At 43.1% G+C, this 16,623-nt stretch overlaps 1 protein-coding gene across 2 annotated transcripts in view; it reads left to right on the forward strand.

The window, feature by feature from the left end:
- MYLK (myosin light chain kinase) overlaps nucleotides 1-16,623 on the forward strand; it is a 182,890-nt gene that overhangs the window by 20,899 nt on the left and 145,368 nt on the right. The window lies entirely within an intron of this gene.

Here is a 16,623-nt window from a genome sequence, read left to right on the forward strand (position 1 = left end):
TCATCATGGACACTTCTGAAGATGGGGATCTACCATGTTATACTTGGTCTCTTTGGTTATTCAGGCATTGTTATCCCTCCTTGTGTGAGCCTAAATCTGCCTCCTGAGATTTTGGACCCATCCATTCCTGTTCTGTCTTCTGGAGCTGCACAACTCATAGACTCTTTTATACAAGAGCTCTTCATATATTTGATATGTCCTTCTTTTATCGTGTTTTATTCTAGGCTAAATATCTTTATTTCCATCAATTAGTCTTCTCTATTCTTCAATAAACATCTTTTGAGCACCTGTAAGGTGCCAGCTGGGCAGTGGGTATTGTCATCCCCTCTCAGATCATGAGCCCCTTCATCAGTGCCATGCTACGTGTGACATGTGTGCCTGGAAGTGGTAGTCAGGAAGAATGGAGCACCCTCTCCTTGTTCAGAAGCCTTGCTCTGTTAAAACCGCTTAAGATTGAACAATGTTTAGGAAACTCTTTCCCAGATCTTTTTATACATGAGCTGCCCCCAACTTCAATTTTGTCTAGATGATTTAGAGCCTTCATAGGAATTGTTCTCTCCTAAATTTCCTTTTATTTGGGCCTTTGTTCTTTTAGAGCATTGATTGAATTATGCCCTTAAAATTGATGACAGCTTTCATTCTTATGAGCAGCCCTGGAATCTTCATTCAAATCATAGTTTAATAAAAATGTTAATGTAAAGGAAAAATAGAATCCTGGAACCTACCAGAGAGACCACATCGTTAAATTAAAAATCCTTATCCATCACCTACAATGTGCCAAGCAGTGTGCTAGGAATTGGTGCTTCATTGGTGAGCCAAACCGTTGCAGTGCCTTCCACAGGCAGTTACGGGCAAGTGCTCCGAAACAGGTGGCAGTAATCATGCATGCAGGTGAGTCATAAAATGTGATGAGACACAGAGAAGAAGAATGCAAGGTGCCATGAGAGCACAGCAGCATGACTTATTTTGGGAGATCAACAAAGGTGTCTCAGAAATGACACTTGAGCTGGGACATAAAGATTGGGGAGGACAGACATCAGTCAACTACCTACTCAGTAGGGCTTTGGTAGCCGTGCTGGGCATGGAGAGAAGTTTAAAATAGGCATGAGTTCCCCTTCTTGAATAACTCCTAGTCAGGTAAGGAATTGTGCCAATTGTGTCTGAAATAAACAAAATCGTAACTTGTGTTATTGGTATAGAAACTTTCATCTCAGATTTTTGTGAGCCACTCTGATTTAGAATATTCTCATTTTTTCCAGTAAAGTCATCCAAATATCTTCGGAGTTCCAATATTTCGATGTTAAGACTTATAACACCAACTCCTTCTTGCACCTGGAGTCTGCCCATAAATCCCTTGTCAGATAATGTGTCCTGATTTTTTTAATGGAAAATATGGTCACTGTGCTTGCTGTAGGACAGAAAGAAATATGAAAGGTGATGTAATGGTGATTAGTTGCCCCAGATTTTCTGGGACAGGCCTGATTTTAAACAGTCTGCACTGTGATCAGATAAATGTCTGCTGGTTTTAAAAATGTGGTCACTTCAGGCAATAGTGTTAAGTGCTGAAGGTTGGGATGTAGGAGAGATTGGAGAGGGCTGGATAACTGGGGATGCTCTCAGGAGAGGGAGTGAGCAGTCCCGGAGGAGTGGGCAGAGAGGGGAAAGGTGTAGTATCTTAGAACTGTTCCTTGCTGGGTTCAGCTAGCTGTGCATATTTCTAGGGTATCTTAGTCACCTAACAGTGTATGATGAGCATTTTTAAAAAAGACATGGAGAAATATGAAGAAATGTGAAGTATGGCATAGCCTATGGACAAATAGAAATAGAACTACAATGATCTTTTGCAGCAGGGAGATAAGTGAGAATTGGTTGTATTGGCATTTAGCCCTGGCTTTAGGATATTTTTTTCAGCTTTATAAATAAATACTACCTACTTGGGGATGGAACTCTCTCCCCAGAAGCCAATCTGCAAGTAAGTTTAGAAACTAGGCCCACTTATAGCCAGGGAACAGGAGCAGCAGTGACCTGGGCCCTGAGTGATGGTAAGGGACTTTACCAAAGAGTAGGCCTGGGTGAGTCACATGGGTCAGCGGTCCCCTTTTTCCATGGGTCTTCCCCTCAGGTGACTTGACTGGACAGTCAGAGCTGAGAATTCAGACTCTGCCATGGCCTGCAATGTGGCTTGTATATCTACTCTAGTGGCAAACACTGTCAAGAGCAACAAAATCAATTCAAAATAACTGACGGCCAAGCATCTTTAGTTTTTCCCTCTTCTCCCTGTCCAGCAAACGGGAGAGGAAAGCACCAACCTTGCAAACAGAACCCTGGCCCTGCACCCCCTGTGAAGCTTCTAAGACAGAAAACAGCTTTGAAATAAAAACCGCTCTCACACTGTCCTGCTGCTGACACAGGCTCTTGGGCCCAAGCTGTGCCCGTTCTCCGGGGCTGCAAACTGATATGGCACTGCTTGGCTTCTGGGCAAGAAGCCCCTGACCAGCCCAGGCTGTGGTGGACACCAGTGTCAGTGAAGTGGCTACTGTGGGAAGTTGGTGGTGAGCGGCAGGGAGTTCAGGGCCTCCTCAGAAGGTGGTGGGAGATGTTAAGCTTTCTAGGCTAAAGTGGGCTCTGTAGGGTCACAAGTTCACACGTCCTTCCGGTACTTGCAAAATACAAACCAGGCCAGTTTTCAGGAGCCACCAGGGCCTCTCCTAGGAGCCTGTTGCCCCAAAGGCACCCCATGGGCACCATTCTTCCCTAGGAATAGCTTCTCCCTGCCACTTTCTGATACTCCCACGGGACTGACCCCAACCCAGCCACTCTTGCTTCTCCCTCCCCGCTCAAGCCTGGAGGTGACTACAGCTGACTTGCTTACTCTAGGAAAGGCCCTACCTCGGGGACCCTGGTGCCTGCTGGCACATCTACTCATGTTCAACAGCAACTCAGGCTGCACTGAGGATTCTCTGAGCTGGGTGGTCTTTGGCTGAAGCCAAGTGCTTCCTACAGCCTCCTCAATCCAGATTAGTAATAGAACTTTCATCTAGCAGTGGCACTTACTTGATTTCTTACAGTTCTGTATGTCTAGAAAAGGGGGGGCAGGTGCCTAGGCTTTCTGCAGACTGCCAGTTGACCCTCCTCCTTTCAACAGGGATATTCTATAAGATGGGGAGAAGGGCTGTCTTGGCTGCAAAGCGCCCAACACAAGAAACCCTTGAGCTTCTCTTGTAGCAGTCTGGGCAATTGCCTGGTCTTGAATCCTGCTCTAACCAGCCAGGGTTGGTCAGGCTAAAGCATTCTGCACTAGCCCTGCAGACACAGCTTTGGGAAGAGGGGAGGCACCCCGCCTTCTAGTCAGTACTGCTGGGTACAGGGCCAGCCTCCTGTGGGGATGAAGATGTTCCTTGCCAGCTCAGCTGGGCCCCAGCCGCCATGGCTCCCTGAGGATCACATAGTTGAAAGGGACATTGGCAGGAGGGGGAAAGGAAAGTTTGAGTTTTGTTTTTTACCAAATAACTGGGCAGTTTTTCCCTCCATTTTTCCAGATGCTTCTTCAGAAACTAAATTTCAATGGCTTGATCTGGAATGTTTAAATCTGCTTTAAATGTGTATTTTGCACTAGGACTCTAACCTGTTTGGCATTCCCCTGCCCCCAACACACCACCAATGTGCTACCAGCAAACACCCAGAGAAGCACCATATGCAAAGGCTTGCTTACAGTTGAACCTTATTTCTTCTGTTTTTCCTGTGTCACCTGGGGCCCTGCCATAAAATTCCTGAACAATATGTGCAAGAACTGCACTGCATGCAACTAAATTGGCAGGAGCAATAATTCAGTCAGCAGTGGCTGAAGAGAACTGCTCTGGTTAGCCTGGAACTGTCTGTGGAGAGAGATTGCAGGAGGAGAGGGAGCCCCAGGGCTCCTCCTGGCTGGACTTGCACTGTCTTGGCCTGGAATCCTTCCGGGTTCACCTTTCCTCCAGCCCATCCCAGTGTGGGCTCCCTGAGCCTGTGACATAAGGTTGGCAACCATGTCTTGTCTAGTCAAACTTGAACAGCTGGTTTTTACAAACCCAGTCCCCTCAGTCAGGCCAACCTAGCTCCCTTGGTGTAGAGCGCTATAGTGGGAAGTGGCCTGGGATTCCTGCTTGGCTCTAAATAACAACCCCCTGAGCTTCTCATCGCCTTCCTCTGTGTTCCTGCAGCATTAACTGCACATGCTGTGGTTGATGGCCTGTCCCTGTTATCCAACAGACTGGGAGCCACTCTGAGGTGGAGAACCTTCTTTCTTCATCTTATTTCCTGGCCCTGAGAGAAGGGCTGTGTGGCAGGGGTATAGTGGGCAACAACAGAGCTAGAAGAGAAATAGGCAGTGCCAGATTTCACAGGGCCTAATGAGCCATGCTAATTGGTTCTTAGTGTAATAAGAAGCCATTGGAACATTTTAAAATTGAAATGACTTTGATTTGACTTATAATTTTTCAGATTTTTTTTTCTTCATTTTAATACTTAACATAAAACTACTGTACTAAGGGCAATATAGTATTTGGCAAAAAGATAAACATATAGGTAATTAGGACAAAACAGCATTCAGAAATAGATATATACATATATATGGCTCATTGATCTTATTGTGTCAAATATACATAGCATAAAACTGACCATTTTAATAATATTTAAAGGTACACTTAAGTGGTATTAAGTACATTTACATTGTCGTACAACTAGTACTGCCATCCATTTCCCAAGCTTTTTTCATCTTATAAAACTGAAACTCTGTACCTATTAAACAGTAATTCCTCCTTTCCCACCCGCCCCCAGCCCCAGCAACCACCATTCTATTTTCTGTCTCATGAATTTGACTACTCTAAGTAGCTCATATTAATGTAATCATATAGTATTTGTCCTTTTGTGATTGGCTTCTATCACTCATCATGTCTTCAGGGTTCATTTATGTTGTAACATGTATCAGAATTTCCTTCTTTTTTATGGTTAAATAATATTATATTGTATGTATATGTCACATTTTGTTTATCCGTTCATTTGTTGACAGACACTTGGGTTGCTTCCCCCTTTTGGCTCTTGTGAGTAATGCTGCTATGAACATGGATGTACAAATACCTCTTTGAGCCTCTGCTTTCAATTCTTTGAGGCATTTAAATAGAGGTGAAAATTGCTGGATCGTATGGTAATTCTATGTTTAATCTTTTGAGGAAACATGATACTGTTTTCCATAGCAGCTGCACCATTTCACATTCTCACCAGCAATGCACAGGAATTCCAGTTTCTCCACATCCTTGCCAACATGTTATTTTCTGAGGTTTTAAAAAAAATAAATAAACATCCTTAAAATGAGTTTTTATAAGAACTTATAAACCCATGAGGGCAGATAGAATGGGAGAGACAACAGCAGATAAGAGATGTCAACAAATTGATGAGTGATGGAAAGCTAATAGATGATTGGCTGACTTGGGCCTCCACATTCTGTGCTGTGCTATGCCTGTGGTTAGGGGAGTGGGCAGCAAGAAAAAATAAGCCTGCTTGTTTTTCTTGTGCCAGAAAATTCCTGAAAAGGCTGAGGAATTAGAGGCATCAAGTACTTTCAAAGCTTGGGTTATGGAGTAAAGCTAAAAACAGAGGACTGGAGAACAGTGTTTGTAATAAGGAGCAGTTAGGCCCCAGGTCCTCTTCTGTACTCTACGTGCTAAGCCACTGTCCCCCCCATACACATCCAAAAGGATTGAAGGTTCCCGGACACAAGGCACAGCTATAGGCAGGTTTAGGTGTTGTACTCAAAAGGGAGAGGAGCTAAGTGACAGGCAGCATATTGAAATCAGGACCCCCATGCTCTTTCCTCAGAGTCCTAAAAATGCTGGTAAACAGACTTAATTACTGTGTCGTTGCCATCACCACCAAAGCAGAAAATTGGGAGAGTACAGTTTCTTTGCGGAAACAGGCCATCTCAAGAAAGGAGATCCACAGATAGTGACAGTTGAGGGTTTTTACCCATTCACTGTACTGGAGGTCTCACAAGTTAACAAGTCCCCACCGATGTGCATGGAATCTTTAATTTCTTCACTCGTATATATGAAAAATCAGTGAAAGATCATCATATGCCCAAGGGAGGCCTTTGTTATGAAATAGACAAAAAGAACCAAAAAAGGAACTGAGACCAGAAGATTGAAGAAAATGGAAAAGTTCAAAAGAAATTACCTCAGTGGAAAGATATTGCTTCCATTGAACAAGAAGAAGAGATTATGCAAACCAGTTTTGAAAAACTGAAAAAGATTTTTTTGAAGTTAACAATAGCCAAAATAATAACTGAGTTCAAAAGATTAGTTGGAAGATATAATCTAGGAAATCTCCTGGAAAGAAGAAAAAGATGAAGGTGGAAAATAAGTGAGGAAAGAAATGTAGAGGGTGAGTCTAGTAGGGCGAATAATATCCAACTCAGAGGAGTTCTACAAAGAGAACATAATAAAAAAGAAAAGAAAAAAAAAGCAGTGCAGAAAAAATCGTCTGAACACAAAAACTCAAGCTTGAAAGATAGGCAATGCCAATAATGAAAAGACCTGTTTCCAAGGGTCTAACACAATGAGTGAACAAGGACCAACACCAAGGCAAATCATCATTAAATTTTAGACTGTCAGGAAGGAAGAGAAGATTCTAAAAGTTTGAAAGAAACACACACACACACACATACACACACACACACCCAGGGCAGAGCAGCACATGGCCAGCATGTCATTATACCTCTTAACAGCAAAATTGTATGCCACAAACACTGCCTTCAAATGTCTGAAGAAAATAAAGGATTTTCCATCTATAATTCTATGCTTAGACAAACTAAGTTGGGTGCAAAGGTAGGATATCGACACTTCCAGAAATGCCAGATTTAAAAATTTTAGCCTTCATTCATTCTTAGAAAGCACTGGAGGAGGAGAGATGTTCAACCAAAATGGTGGCATACACCAAGAAGTCCAAGAGGATGACGAAAGAAAGTTCTGGCATTGAGCCTAGAAAGCATCCAGTTTAGAGTGGAGAAGGATAATAAAATGCTTCAGGAATATCTCCAAAGGAGGAAAAAAAGCCACTGATGAATTCATCATATGATGCATTTGGCCATTGCTGAGAAGAATTTTATAGTTCTCTTGAGAAGTTGAGGTCCTTAAAAAAACCAAGCAAGCCACAAAGCATGATCTTCATTAACTCCATGAAAAATGAAAAGTTCAAGAAGTTTAACTGTTATATACTCTGCAGCTTCTCAGTAAACAAAGTTAAAATGAAGCAAACACTAACACATTGACATCAAAATTATGATGCAATTATTGGGAATAGGGAAAGGGTTTATGTGGAGGGAGATTTGGGGGCTAAAAGCTCATATTCTATGCAGAGAATTAAGAAATAATATCTAGCCCTGGTTGGTGTGGCTCAGTGGATTAAGCACCAGCCTGCGAGCCAAAACATCACAGGTTTGATCCAGTCAGGGCACATGCCTGGGTTGCGATCCAGGCCCCCAGCTGGGGGTGTGGAAGAGGCAACTGATGTGTCTCTCTTCCTGCTTCCTCCCTTCCCCTCTAAAAATAAAGAAATAAAATCTTTTTAAAAAAGAAATGTCTAAAATTAAAGTAAATAAAACAGTAGTTGTGAAAGATTCTGATTTAGAAATATGGAAGAAAATACCAGATGAAATGGCTAAAAAAGTTGAAGATGATCACCTCAAGAGTTAGAAGCCGGAGGTGGGGTGGGTAGAACAGAGTCCTGTTTTTGTTGTTGTTGTCATTTACAGTACCAATTGACCATGTATATATGTATTGCCTTGGTGAGAATAAAAGCAATTTAAGAAATCATGTTTCATTGTGCTTTTCAGCCAGGTGGGCAGGCAGACACTGACATTGCACAAACTGCAGCTTTTGACTCCTTGTCTGCTGTGATTCTTTACACAGATCAGGATGCCTTTGGGCAGGTAGGGTCTGGGGAGATCATTCTGCCATAAAGCAGAAAACTCACATAACTGCTTTCTGCCCCTTGTGCCAGGTATTTTTTGACAGCATCCGAGAGACACTCAGGCTGCATGAAGGGTCCTACTTCCAAAGCCCTGCCTGTTCACGCCCCCTCCCTCACAGCCTGCCACCTGGGAGAATCTCAGCAGAATGTATGCTTTGTAGGGAGATATCCATGTGGAGCAGGTACTGGGTCAGAGGGAAGCCTTCTTCAGACCAAAAATCAGTATTTAAGACAAGGGGGCCAAGTTGAGATGTTCCTGGATTGTTAGGACCCTTGGGTTACTTTTGCCCACCTCTGCTTTTAAACAGACTTATTTTATATTCCCAGTGAGTCCTCATAGTACAGGGCCTCCCCAGTACAATCTGTGGCCGGTTTCAGAGCTTGCAACACCTGGGATCTGCTGTTTGAGAGGCAAGGAAGCATTGCCAAATGGTCTGTGCATTGTCTGGGGAGGAGCCCTCTGCTCCCCCCCTTCTGCCAGTGAGGTATGTCTCTCTCTCTCCAGGTCCAACCACGACTGGCTAGGAACTCCAGATTTATTGCCCCAGATTTATTTCTTTCCCAACACTCACTCATGCCCTTGAAATTCCATGGCTGCATTAGTCAGTGAGGCAGAAATCAAGGGGATGGGCTTTGTATCAAAGGTACACATGGTGTTATAGGAGTGGAATGATGGTACAGTCCAAACAACAGACTGGATATTTCCTTTAGGATGTGCTTTGTGTTGTCACATAAAAATGATCGCTTTTGTAATGGGGTTTATTCTTTAAATAAAAAATAATAAACCAGTTCAGCCAAGGCAGAAGTTGTTCTCAAAGTGTTCAGTTTTTATCAGAGTGTGATGCCTTGAAGTTTCTATAAGAACATGAGTTGCATGAGATTCAGGAAGCCTAGAAGCTCATACGTACTGATATTTCTTAAGGCACAGTTTCAGGCTGTTAACAAAACTGGGAGCTGAATGGATTCTAGGGTACCTGATTTTACAGAGTTACTGATTTTGGAGAAGAGACAAATGTAACCTTTAGAATTTATTAGTGTGCTATTATTGTACATGTGCTATCCCATTCAATCATAAACTTTTCCATGGAAGTGAATATTGGTATCATCCCATCTTAGAGTCATTGCAGTTGTCAAGTGAGGACCAGTTAAGTAACTTGGCAAGGTCAGGCAACCAGTGATCACTGCGGCCAGGATCTACACACAAAATCTCATTCTAGAGACCATATACCTTCCTGAATTTGCTACATTTATTTGAAAGTGAGAGAAACCAGCTTCTATCTGGTGTAAACAATAGAGATGTGTTGCCTCATGTAACTGAGTAGATATGAAGTCCACCACAGCTCCATCAGGCAGTGCCTCCATCTCTTCTCCACTGTGTATTTGACATCTTATTTTGTAGGTAGCTTCTTCTTCTTGGGTGGGGATAAGAAAATGGAGTGGGGGCAGAGATGGGAGAAGATGGCTACAGACAGCTTCAGGCTTATGTCTTTCCAGCTCGGGGTCCTGAGGAAAAGAGGGTTTAGTCTCCCTTTATTCTAATTTAAAATTTCGGGGAAGAGTGATCAATGATTGACTGCCTTGGATCATCTGCTCATTTTTGGAACCCAAGTACCTTGTCCAGGGGGCAGCTGACATGACCGTACCCCACCAGAATCACTGTGGTGTTTAGAGGAAGATGGGGCTGTTCCTCAGAGGAGGGTGTGTAACTTACACTGGGAAAGGTAGGCAGAAGATCCTGAGCAAAAGAAAAATAACCCCACAGCACTAATGTGTTAAGCCTCTATGATGCCACATGCCTCTTATTAATATTTCAATATATTTGAACGTGTATTTCAACTTCGTAGCAGAAACAGGAGAGTGAGCTCCCTGGCCCATCTTACCAGCTGTAGAGGCTGTGTTCTTGGAAGCCTTCATGAGTGGGAGTGAAGCAAGAACCGAGGACTTTGTATAGAGAGGTTTCCGGTGAGGCAGGAATCCCACAGGGACTGGGGGTTCGAACAGAAGGGCGCTCGTTTTTATATGAAAACTATGAATTTGGAGGAACTAAAAAAATGTCTGAGAGGTTCCCAATTACACTTAGAATACTGTTTCTTTGTTGGGTTGCTTCAAAAGCTTTTATGTGCTTGTATCTTTAAAAAGGAATTTAAAAATTTGCATGCATTGATAAGCTTGATCTAGATAAAAGGAAATAAATCTGTTTTTGTTTTTGAGAGATTCAAAGAAGCCTAAAGCATAGCCCAAAGTGTAATGCCAAGCTATAACCTGCCTGCTGCTCTCAATGGGAGAAACCAGAAGTTCTCAGGGCGCGTCTGCGTCTTGGACTGTATGGAAAGAAAACTCACGCTGGAGAGTGCGAGTGGCTGATCACAGAGAGAGAGACTTGCAGCATCTGTCCCTGAGGACCCATGTGGCATTTGCTGGGCCAGTTTGGGGAATAGTTCTCAACATTCTGATTTTATTTTTCATGGAACCACTTTTGTCCTCATTGTTTCGCAAGCTGGACTAGGGACAGGGAGCATCCAGCAGTTTAAGCCTCTCACTAATTGCTGTTTTTAGCTGGTATGATCTATTCTTGATGGATTCTGTGGGTTCAGTTAAGGTTTTTGACAGTTGGCAACAGGATTATTCAAAGCCTTAATTAAGTTCCTGCTGTCCAATGGGCCATGTGCCAAGTGCTGACACAGACACAGACCCTAAGCTTGGTCATGTCATGCCCATGGCTCACTCTTCACTCTCCTACTGTATCCAAGATGTAAGTTTTACAGGCATTTTTGTGTGTGTGATCTAATTTGTTGGGGTCATTAGTGTTTTAACTCTGTGCTTCCATGTTGTTTACTATTTGGGTGAGTTTATACTCAGAGATGGGGCTGAGGATTCTTTGGCAACTAGTTTCACAGTGCCACTGGTTTATTTCCTATAATTTTTCAATTTTTAAATGACCAGCTCTGTTCTAGTCATTTATCATAGAATTTGTATATTATAGAAGAAGCTGCCTTGAAACAGGGGAAGAAGTTGAGAGTCATGTGCTACAGACAGGCAGGCAATTATAAGCTTGAAGACAGTCATGTTGCAGACTCAGTTTTGTCTCGCTTGGGGGAGACAGGCTTCCTTTGCGTCCAGTCCTCCAGGCTCAGCCTTTTCCAGCATGGATTCAATTATTCAACAAGATTCAAACACTTATTGACAACCCCTGAGTCTGTTATTCCCGGCCCTTAGGACTTCTCGGCTCACTGCTGACATTTTCTTTGTGTAGCTTCTCAACTCCCCAGTGTCCTGGAGGGCAGCCTGTTCTCACCCCAGCCTTGGCCCAATCCTGCGTTCTCTCCTTCTGGTCTCCCTCCATCCTGACATGGGCAGAGTCTCAGTTGCCACTGCTGCCCAGCCATGCACTGCAGCTGTGTGAGCTTGCAGTGTGCATGCAGGGACAAGCTCACCCAGAAACAAAAGGCATGTAGGAAATTATCAAAAACAGTAAAATCACCCTCTTTACCCCCTTCACCAAGCTTAGGAGAAGGCAGATGTGTTTCTCTGAGTCTTGCAGAGGTTGTGGAGACAGAGAACCTGCCACTAGTTCTAGGCTCAGGCTCTGGTAGCCTGTCCTGGGCAATTTGGAATTGGCTGAAAGCCCTTTACGCATGTCAGAGAAATATCAGGAGGTTTAGTACCCTTCAGGATATTTCACTTTTAGTCATTAAGAAAACCCCAAGACAGCACCAGGTTCTGATCTGGAGGAGGGTCCCCACCTTTTTGAATCCCCCCTTCCCCAGCTTGCTTTTATGTTATGGTCTTTCAGTAAGAAGCTGTCAAAAGTTTAAAAAAAAAGCGCCAGGTTCTCACTAACTGTCCCTTAAGTATGACAGGTAGATGTAACTTAGCAGCGAGCAGCTGCCTGTCTGCCTCCCAGCTTTCTCCTCACCATCCAACACACACAGCACAAGACCCCATTCCTTTTAAAGGCCTTTTGAGGCCATAAAGGTTTTTGAGGACATTTTATAGAGCTGGAGCACAGTTTTAATATTCTAAATTATTATAGGGGTTATGGTTACTATATCTTTATTTTTTATGACAAGTTGTCAGTATGCCCTTGATTTATTTGATCCTGGGCTTTTGTTCAAGAACACAATCTCCAGTTAAATGTGGTTACTGTGGCAAACATGATTCTCCTTAGAATGACCCTCTCTGGAGCCATTTCCAAAAATTCATTATGGTGAAAAGTCAGGGCTGCCTCTTCACGTTCATGAGCATTTTTGCTTGTGGTCACTTGGTTTTTGCATATGGAAGATTAGAGGGAACTAAGGCTGTGGGCTGGACCCAGAGGAGACCGGAGGGAGAGGAAAGAATCTTCCCCAGAAGTAAGTGGGTCACTGTTTAGAATCAGACTGCTTCAGAAATGGGAGAGACCTTTGCCTGAAGAGGCTGGGAAGCCACACTAGACTCCAGAACTCAAGCCCTGGCCCCATTCTGTACCACACTGACTCTCCTAGGGGTGTCTTGGGCACACGCACAACACCAATCCTTTCTATCTTAGATCATTTGGTGGGACAAATCCTGTAGAACCCAAAGCATTGATAAGTGTTTATCTTTAATAGACTGTAAATCTCTTCTCAGTTAAAGCAGTATCTGCTCCCCATTTTTACGATATGGCCATGCCATAAGCAAGTCTTGGGCTATTTTCTCAGAGTAATTGGACAGCACTATAGACTGAACGTGTCCCTCCAAAGACCATAGACTGGGTGGCTTAAACAACAGAAATTTATTTCTTTTAGTTCTGAAGGCTGAAAAGTCCAAGATCAAAGCACCAGCAGATTCAATGTCTGGAATGGTCCTACTTCCTGGTTCACAGATGACTGTCTTCTCACTGTGTCTGCACAGAGTAGAAGAGGGTAAGGGAGATTTCCGGGGTCCCTTTTATTTATAAGGGCATCAGTCCCATTCATGAAGTTTCCACCCTCAAGTTCTAATCACCTCCTGAAAGTTCCATCCTAATGCTTCCTAATACCAACACACTGGGCGTTAGGTTTCAACATGTGAATTTTGGAGGAACATATTCAGTCTATAGTGCTGTCCAGTTACTCTGAGACAATAGCACAAGACTTGCTTATGGCATGGCCATATCATAAAAGTGGGGAGCAGATATTGCTTTAACTGAGAAGAGATTTAGGAAATATTAGAGAGAGACACCTCTCAATGCTTTGGATTCCACAGTAGTTATCCCACCCAAAACATGAATTTACAATGAGGAACAGAGACACAACCAGTTAACTTGGAGACCAATACTGTGGTTCCGACCTGCCCAGTAATCTGCTCGTGTGAGATCACTGGCATATCATCCACGTCCCCAGGCCTCTTTTCTCACCTCTCTGGGCTTAATACTATGGTTGGCTTTGTGTGCTGTCACAGATGCTGCTGGGATCCCACCCAAACCTCTTAACCAGGCGGGTACATCCATTTCCAGCTGCATTATTGGTGAAGGGTTTGCAGATAGGGTTCCCCAAGTCCCTACTTCAGGTTCTGCTTCTGGGGAGCCCAATCCAAGACACCTTCCTCACAGTGTTCCAAGAATCAAATAAGATTCTCTGTGTGGAGGCCCCCTGAAAACTAAAGTATCAATGGGGTTTTAGTGTAGTCTTGGACCTGGCTGTTAAAATACCAGCTGCGGCTTCTTGGCTGAAGGCCTGTGATGGAGGCAGGTAAGGCACCCAGGGCGGGCAGGGCTGTTCTCATGCATCCCAAAGATGTGGGCCCAGGCTTCTCTTCCTTCCCCACCCAGGAGCCCAGGAGAGTGGACAGATAGTAAAAATGGGTTTGCTTGAAGCTGAATAATTTTTATAAAATGTAAGTAGTGGTTGAACAAGTTTTGCCCATATTGGAAGGATTAGAAGTGGAGCTGCAAATCATTCGAACCTTGGAACAGAGCAAGGTTACATAAATTCCTGCCTTCGCTTCAGGTACAAGGTGTGCAAAAGTCCCATTGCAAACTGCAGCTTTCTAAGGGGTGCCAGTTTCAAGATATTTAAAAACCCCTAAGTATTTATTTTTAACAGGATATTTCAGAAGTAAATTTTGGGGGAGGAGGTTGTAAATGAGAAGAAAATTGAAAGGGAAAGAGGGAGCTGTGTCCCTGAGTTCTGGAACACTTGCAATGTCCCCAGTTAATCATTGATGCCTCAGGGACTGATGGGCCACCAGAGCTGGCACTGCTGCAGGGGGCCAGAGTACTTGCTAATGGAATGCCGAGGACGCCTTTGGTACAGTTAATGATTTATCTGTGCCCAATTACAGTGCTCTACACTCCCTTTCTCTGAAGCTCACAGAAGACTGGGTGATCATCTTCTGGAGGCTAGGCTTGCCCAGCCTAATGCGGTGGAGAAGATGATGATTTGCAAATTCACTACATGACCAATCTCTCCAAAGGCTTCCTTCTATTGGAAAGAGTTTCTTTTCCTTAGTTGTTTTCTGAAAATATGCTTTAACAGAGAAGAATCATGCTTTAACAGAATAATTATTGTCTGATATTTCTTTGGATGAACGTTTGTGCCAACATAGTGCCACAGGATTGCACAATTTTTAATATAGGTACATGGCATTTGTCACCTCCAAACATGCATAATGTTTATTTGTGCAGTGTTTTTATTTACATTGCTACATTTAAGTACTTTGAGGGCCTCCACAAATTAGTGAATGTTTGTGCCATACATTCATTATGTAGACACACTAATATAGAAGGAACACATTTTCATTTAACTTATTTTTCTGTTTTACAAAATTCAGGTATGTTGTTCACAGGAATATCAGAGAATAATAGTTAAATAAAAGGAAAGGAGGAGACGTCCAGAGACAACCATCGTTAGTACTTTGTTTCGTATTATAATAGATGTGAACATTAAATGTGGTCCCTGTCACCTGAGATGGGACACAAGTGCCTTGGTGAGGCTGCAGTGGCTTTGGACTCTGCTGTCTGCTCCTGGAGGAAGTGACTTCAGAATAAGCATTCCCTCAGAGACAGTCAGTCTCTGTCCTAAGTATAGTTTAGATTTTGATAGGAAAGAGATTTTTGTTTGTTTGTTTGTTTTATTCCAGAAATTATAAATAAGATGTGTAATAATGATTTGGAGTTTTGTTTTTGTTTTCCCACTGAGGCTTGACTACAGATAAGTGAGAATGGGAGGTGGGCCTTGTGAGATTCACAAAACGGCACAGAAAGGATGGCAGAATAACAGCAGAGGGGATTGTTTCCTTTGGGGATTTCACCTGTGATTCTAGGACTCCTTTCCTAGGAAGAGATCTACATCCTGGCTACTAACAAATGAGTCTAGGGATGCATTGGGGGCTGGACACCTGGGAAGGGAAGCAAGCACAGTGCTAAGATAATGACTGCTGCTTTTACTTCAGTTATTTCTTCCTTAGCTACTTAGGGAGTTAACTGTGTTAGGATGCCCAAGCATGCATGCACAGGCCACCTCTCCGTCCCCTTTCTCCCACATGCTGTATGGCATCTCCTCTGTCCTTAATGGGGATGTGAGGAGGATTGTTGCTATAGGTCACTGAAGACTTTCACTGTGAATTCCATCTGGGGTCATCCAGTGAATTTTGGTTTTGCTTCATCTGTATTCTCTCTTGTCTTGGTGTGGATACATGGATGAAAGCTATTGCTATCATGTTTTGTAATGAAAACATTGTCTTTCTCAAGAGGTTTCTGTAACATCTGTGCATTTTCAGTACTAAAATCCCCCAGTTCTGGGTCCCAGGCTGTGTATGGATCGATTGGCCAGTCTGAGCCCTGCTCCTCCGAAGATCAATCCATTCTGAAGCATCTGATCAGTTTCAGGAGTTTGAGGCCCTGGGGGAAATATCTTTCAATGAAACCCAAAGTGATTTTTTTTTCTTGAAATTTATCCCTATTTCCCTCTCTTTGGGGAAATATCCTCTCTGAACAAGTCACAATGAGGCTCAGATGCATCAAGTACTTAGAAAAGTACTTACTTAAAATTCTTAGACTCAACAGAGGTTTAGGCGTTTCCTACTATTAAAGAAAGGCAGCTGTCTACAGCAGCACTGCCCAATAGAAACACCAGGCAAGGCACTTATGTAGTAATAACTTTTCTAGTAGCCACATTAAAAAATAAAAAGAAACAGGTGAAATTAATTTTAACTGTATATTTTATTTAACCTAACATGTTAAAAATACTGTATTTTCAACAAATGATCAATATTTTTAAATTATTGAGATTTTTTTTACTTTTTTTTAAATACTAAAGTCTGCAAAACCCAGTGTATAATTTATGCTTACAGTGCAACACAGTTAGGATAAGCCGCATTTCAAGTGCTCCTTCACCCTGTGTGGCTAGGGGCTGTCATACTGGACAACTCAGGCCTAGAACCTTGCTCCTCAAGGTGAGTTCTGGTGACCAGCAGCATGAGCATCATCTGAGAGCTTGTTTGAACTACAGAATCTCAGGTCCCACCCAAGACCTATAGAAGCAGACTCTGCATTTTATCAAGTGGTTCGTTTGCATGTTAGAGTGGGAAGCACTGGTCTAGACTCCCCGTGCTCATCCCCAACCCTTGGGATTCTGATTTAATTGGTCTAATGTAAGGCCTGGGCACTTGCAGTTTTCAAAG

Source organism: Pteronotus mesoamericanus, unplaced genomic scaffold (genome assembly GCF_021234165.1).
Source record: "Pteronotus mesoamericanus isolate MK-2021 breed Mesoamerican mustached bat unplaced genomic scaffold, CSHL_Meso_final contig_27, whole genome shotgun sequence".
Classification (NCBI taxonomy): Eukaryota; Metazoa; Chordata; class Mammalia; order Chiroptera; family Mormoopidae; genus Pteronotus; species Pteronotus mesoamericanus.